Genomic DNA, 7,072 nt, shown 5'->3' with positions numbered 1-7,072 from the left:
TGACATGTAGAGTCAACTATTTCTAGTTTTGCACCCATCCTCCTCCCTGCCGAGTTTTGCAAGGACAACACTGAGACTAAAGAAGAGGAATCTGACAGTACCATAGAATCACAGAATTGTAGAGTTGTAGGTAGAGTTGGAAGGGATCATGAGGATCATCTAGTCCAGCCCCCTGCAGTGCAGGAATCTTTCACTCAACATGGGGCTCAAACCTTCAACCCTGAAATTAAGAGTCTCGTGCTCTTCATCCCTAAAGTGTATGTAAGTAAGAAGGCAAACAGGTGGGGGCTGGCTGAAATTGGCGGGGCAGTGCTCCATTTGCTCTAATGGACCAACCTCTGCTGATGTACTTAATGATTACTGATGTAACTCATTACTCTACTTAAATTGTTTTCTGTTAAGGCTCAATAGAAGCAGCAGCAAATGAAAGGAACCAGACACTTTGACACGTGATGAACAGCACTGTGTGGAGACTTTGTCCGCAAAACGCAGCATTTGTTTCCCAAACTGAGACTTATATACACGTGCATACACACACACACACACAGAGAGAGAGAGAGAGATCTGCAAGAATTATCAATATTTGCAGGTTTTGATTCTGTCTTTTTTATTTAAAAAAAAATACAAGAAGAGGAACGGGGTGGGGAGAAAAGCTCTGTGATGTTAAAATACATTTAAAATCCCCTTTACTTCTAAAAACATCTGAATGTTAACTACCGTTCCGTGCGACTACAAGTGTGACATCTGCGACATACTGCTTTAAACTCATATCACACCAATAGTTTCTTTGTTCTCTATATCTAGGATGCAAACTAGTCACAGGGAAAAGAATAGATTGATCTAACAGCCTGAGGCAATAAGAATTTAAAAGCGGAGATGATTCAACAAACTGCAGAATAAGGGGATTTTTTTAACATATTTTCTCATATTCTCTCAAAGGAAGAGGCCGTCACCTTGTCTCTGAAAGCATCCCATTTATTTAAGTGGATAGAAGCTCAAAAGATCACATTATTTTGTATCAATTCAGGATAAATACCATTTTCTCTGTTTTCTCCTCCCACTTTGACAATCAACGGTCTGACTTGGGATAAGGCAGATTATAATAAATAAGGCAATTTTTAGACCAGTTCTAAATTGCTTTATTTGTTGCAATCTGCCTTATACCAAGTCAGATCATTGATCCAACCCGCCCACTATGATCATTTCCAGGGCTCTAAGCAGAGCAGCAGGTCTCTTAAGCACATTGTCAGGGCTGGCCTTTGGTGAACAGTCTGAGGTAGATGAAAACAGAAGGTCGGGTCAAGAGCAAATTGGGACTGAAGGATATGCCAAGAAGCAACATTAAGGAGCCAGTCAGGAGTCAAGTCTGAAAGACAGCTAACTGACTCAGAACATGACAGAGCTGAATGAGACCTTGTGGCTCAAGTAAGCCCTCTTATATTCCAGGAGGATCCAATCATCACCCTTCAGCAACACGGCACACAGGGCAGAGGCACACAAACCCCAAAGTTCCCAGTTTAAGCCCAGCAGCCCCTAACACCAATGCCTCCAGCTTCAATGAATTGGGGGCCATTCTTTCTACCCCATGGCCTAGCAATCCCAGGTTCAGTGGGCTCCTGGGCTCCTGCCACCACTGAAGTAGGGCACATAGCTCCTCTACCCAAAAGCCAATTGTTGATTTTTTTGTTGTTGTTATGAATTTAATGTTGGGTTTCAGTCCTTTCCAGTAGGCTTTCAGCTGAATTCCCCAGGGTTCCATTATGACAACAGCAATCATCAGTCACAAATGGATCAGTCTGTATCTCAGTTGGCCTTGGTGTATCCAGAAGAAGCTTCTTGTACAATATAGTACAACGATGGGCACATTATAGGTGTTTAATTGATACAGCAGTACTAAAAGCACAACTGTCAATGACATTTCCCGGTTCTTCTCTTGAGTATTAATGCTATATGGGCCTCTCATTGCCATCACATCTGAGCACTGTAGGGGGAAAAGATGACATTGTAGATCCATTTTCAGGGAGAAAACAACCCATTCATATAAAGTTCATCAAATCAAATTGTTTTTGTCACTATGCATGCCCTTAATCAACTTCAGGAAGTGTGCTTATATATTTACAGCAGTTTTTGATGCTGTTTAAAAATGAATAAACCCCTCATTTTGTTTTGATGATTATCTTGAAGTTTTAAATGTCTCTGTGTTTATCATGATTTTACACCACCCCAATGGCCTCAATAATGCCTGTCCCCTGAGAGAAGTAACCAGAAGCCTACTTGCACAGGGGATCTTGAGGGTAAGACCCTGTGGTTATGGTTGCCTTTTGCCCCTGCCTCCAATTTCCCTGGGTGTGTGGCTCCTAACTTCATCCCCATAGCAAAGAAATTGAGGGGTCTAGTCTTTGGATTCTCAGTTTGACTTGTAAAATGCAGTGTGTGATTACTGGGCGGGTTGGGGAAAGGTGGAGAGGAGAAAAAACTGGGTTATTTCTGACTGCTATGAATCACAGGACCTACAAGCCCCTACTAGCATTGCCTTTAACTTCTCTAGATTCAGCTTCAGACTGTGAGGCCTCATCTGCCTAGAGGTCCTTTATTAAATTTTCTATATGAAAGCCATTTGTGATCACAAGTCCAACCATATCGTCAAAGTCCACTTTGTGTAGCTGACAGTGCATTGTGTTTTATTCTGCACAGTCCCTATTAGCTTCTTAAAGTCCCAAGCTCCTTGTAATGCTTTCTTTCACTTCCACATTAATGCAACAAGAATAGGAAGCCGAGACATGGCGTCAGATGTCCCCAAATTATAAAGCATTAGACAGCTCTGAGCTGCTCTGCGCCAAGTTATCAATGGCTTCAGAAAGTGGGCTAAAATCTTCATGGCAATATCTGAGCATCCCACAGCTGGGCTTGACGGTATCAAAATGAAGGCTGTTAGAGTCAAGTGCAATAAGCAATGAACAGGCCCCATGTAGGCTTGAAACGATAGATACATCATTGCAGCAGAAGCTTCAGCGCCGGTCTTGCATTTAAAAATAGATTGACATTTATCCAGGAGGCACACTTGTAATTTTGTAACTACAGCATTTTCTAATAAATTTGATAAGAGAAAGAAGATTGGATCTTGGTCAAATATCTGAGAATTCATCTCATAGCAGGGGAGACTCACTTGAGAGCAAAGGGAGAAAACAACTGCAGGTTTAACAACACTCAGCTGCGGATTAAACCTGGCCTTTAAAGACTTAAGGCTAGGCACCACCGGGGTGTATTGACATGATCTACCACAACTTACACCAGCAGATGAATGTCTTGAGATAAAGCTTCAGCTCTGTTGTGCCAGTGTCAAATGGAAATGTAAAGGAATGATTCTCTTGCTATGTCTTAAGTATTGCTCCCTTACAGACAAGTAATGAAATCTCCTCACTTTTCTGCATAGATGAAATTGGTAGGTACCTATTTATTAAATTTCTATACTGCCCTTCATCCAAGGATCACAGGACAGTTCACAAGGTAAATATCCTATGGAGGTTCATTGTCACAGAGGGAAAAGATAGAGGGCAGGTTGTAGGAATTATTTAAAATGTGTACCCTGCTTTTCATCTCATCTGGGTCTCAAAGCAATTTGCAAAGAAAACGTAAAACAACAGAGGATGAAACATCAGAGCATCATTTGTGGCGCAAAGACCTCCTAAAATAAAACGATTTTAACCAGATGTCTGAAACGGTGCCTGTGTGGTTTCTAATAGGAGAGTGTTCATAGAATCATAGAGTTGGAAGGGACTCCAAGGGTCATCTATTCCAACCCCCTGCAATCCAAGAATCTCAGCTAAAGTATCCATGACAGATGGCCACCCAATCTCTGCTTAAAAACCTCCAAGGAAGGGGAGTCCACCACCTCTCATGGGAGTCTGTTCCACAGCTGAGCAGCTCTTACTGTCAGAATGCTTTTCCGAATGTCCAGTCGGAATCTCCTTTCTTGCAACTTGAAGCCATTGGTTCAAGTCCTACTCTCCAGAGCAGGAGAAACAAGCATGCTCCCTCCTCCATGAGACAGCCCTTAAGATATCTGAAGTGTAGTAGTCCTTAGAGAACAAGGTGTGCTGACTATACTGAGCATCTTCTGGCACTGTAGACTGATGAGGTTAGGTAAAAGAAAGATCCAGGGTGCAAAGTTAGCAAGATATCCATGATCCGATTGTATCATCAGATTGACATGGTCCAACTAAGGCGACCCAACTAGGGCAGGCTGAGGCAGAAAGAATTCTGCTTCTAGAGCTCTCTTCTTCATTGGCTGAATGCACTGGCAATTTAAGAAGGCCTGGTGTGGGTATGATGCACATTGTCAAAGGAGGCGGGGCTAGCTCATTTGACTCCCATGACTCAGCTCACACATTCTCCAGTGCGTGAGAGGGATGTCATCTGAGCCTTCCCGTTGTGTCTTTTGATTTGTTGGTAGGACTATATATTCCCCAATGTCTTAACTCAGGCAGTAGGTTTCTTTACATCAGGTAGGAGAAACTTGGCAGAGAGATGGGTTATCAGAGTCATGTTTGCAGCCAGGTGGGCATATGCCTGTCAGGGCCATCCAGACAATGATAATACCAGGAACCCAAATCCCATATAGCATTTATTTATTTTTAAATAGAGACAGAAGAAGAGCCTCTCACGGAAACCACTGAAGACCAAATCCAGGTTTCATTGCCAGGTCTTCTGAACTTGTTGTTGTTGTTGATGATGTTAATCTTTTATTTAAACTCTCAAACTTTAAACGCACTCATAAATGTTTCATCTTCAGTTAGTTTTCAATGAAGCGCCTGCTTTGCAAAGCACAGCAGGGGGAGGAGCAGGGAGAGGAAAGGAAGAAAGAGATTTCATATTCAGCTCTCACTGCTTGAATGAACCCCCTTGTTAGGCAGAGATCGTCTTGGGTTTAGCTTCACTGGAGACGCAGCTGGATTTACACCCCTGCACTAAACAAAGTGATGTCCTGCATGCCGTATTAAAATATTCCTAATCCAAATGAAAATGGTGAATTATTTGAAGTTGAGGACCTGGCAGAAGTACAAAGAAAGCAGATGAAAGCATGATGGGTGGTGACCTGGGCAGGATTAACTCCTGGTATGTGCACTGTTGAGAACAGGGAAAATGCAAGGGCACCCTGAGCCTGTAAGTAGTAGGAGGCAAAACCAACAGAGAGACTGAAGAGCGGCAATAAGCAATGAGCATAAGTAGATGAATCAGACAGGCTGGGCTGACGCCGTTGAGTCATGAGATCTTCAGGCAAGTCGGCCAGTTTCTCTGGTCTGTGTAATGAGGGGACTCAGCCTGGACCAGCCCCCCTGTGGCAGAAAGCCATAGTTATCTTCTCAGTCCAATGCAATCCCATCAATACATTTCATTTTGAACTATTATTAACAAGACTTCCTGGGCATCAGCGAGAAACCGCCGACTTTTCCTTATAGAGCAATAACACCCTGCTGCTGGGTTCTTACTTAGCTGAATGCTCGGAACAGCTGAGTAAAACAGTTGTTAATAAGCGTTTTAACCCTGACCTTTTAAAATCAATGATCTACCTATGGTTTTACTTTCTAAGAAGGGGGTTCCATTTCCAAGTGATAAAACTATTCTCCACCCTTTACAGTGTTATGATCTTTCTTGCCGATGCTGGATATATGAGCCCATCAAACCATTAGTAGGTATAAAAGTGTATTACGGTATAGCAGTCATGGATACATTTGCTTTAGAGTCAATAAAAAGGAAACAATTTATAAAGAGATTTACACTCATTAGAGAATATCAATACACTGTTTCGCCCAACACTTCAGCAGTATTAAGGAAGCTGTTTCGTCATTATTACAAGAAGATCTGAGCGTTCTCATGAAGGGGCAACTCAGAGCAGACAGCCCATTGGCTAGACAGGGTATATAATTCATGCTGTGGGCATTATTCATGCTGTAAGAATTTTTGCTCAAAGAATTGCAGGAGTTATCCAAAGCAGAGATTTGGTTGAGTTCTAAAAACAATTGAAATGTATACAATTTTTATGATTGTGGCAGGTACAAAAAATCTGCATAAATATGTGCTGGCTATACATAAATCTGCCATATGGGTGCTGCTAAAATTGGTCAACAGCAGAAGCTATTCTATCAGTCTTAATGGGGAGGGCCATAGCTCAGTAGCAGAGCAGCCACCTTGCATGCAGAATTTCCTAGGTTAAATCCTTGGCATCTCAAGGTAGGGCTGGGAAAAGTCACTACCTGAAACCCTGGAAAGCTGCTGCCTATCAGTAGACAATACCGGGCTAGGTGGACCAATGGCCTGGTTCAGTATAAGGATGCTTTCTATATTCCTGATGTTGGGAAGTGTTTTGTTGATGCAGGCCATATCATGGAGAGTCTCCACACCTGTCAAAATGTGGGGTACAGGGCCTGATCACCAAACATTGCAACAAGGAATTTGAATCTGTGTATCTGAAGAAGTGTGCATGCACACGAAAGCTCATACCAAGAACTAACTTAGTTGGTCTTTAAGGTGCTACTGGAAGGAATTTTTTTATTTTTTATTTTGTTTTGACTATGGCAGACCAACACGGCTACCCATCTGTAACTTGAATCATAGAATCATAGCATTTGGAGGAACCCCAAGTACAACCTCCCTGCAATGCTGGAATCTCAACTCGTGGATCCCCATCCAAGTTAAAACCATACCTGACCCTGCTTAGCTTTGCAAACGTGCTAGCAGTTTTATTGTTGCACCACTAGGATTATCATTGAGCATATGGAGGCCATTTTCAGTGGCATCCCCCAATGGAAAATATCCGTGTGCGGATTAAGTCATGCCAACAGTTTCAATAAAGAAACTCGCATTAGGCATTTGCTTTGGCTTTTCAAAGTGAGACTGGATAAAATGCTAAGTACCATATAAACTGAAGAAGACCTTGTGGAAAGGGAGGGCAACACATGAGTCAGTTCTCCTCCTCCTGGGTGATGTTACTATATGCAAAGGGGACTTTTCAACATCCTTGTGTGACAAGCTGTCTTCTAATAAACTTGATGCATGGAATGGTTCTCTGGCA

This window comes from Podarcis erhardii (genome assembly GCF_964252035.2).
Source record: "Podarcis erhardii genome assembly, chromosome: 2".
Classification (NCBI taxonomy): Eukaryota; Metazoa; Chordata; class Lepidosauria; order Squamata; family Lacertidae; genus Podarcis; species Podarcis erhardii.
The sequence above is the reverse complement of the archived record's forward strand: the minus strand, read 5'-3'. Positions refer to the sequence as shown.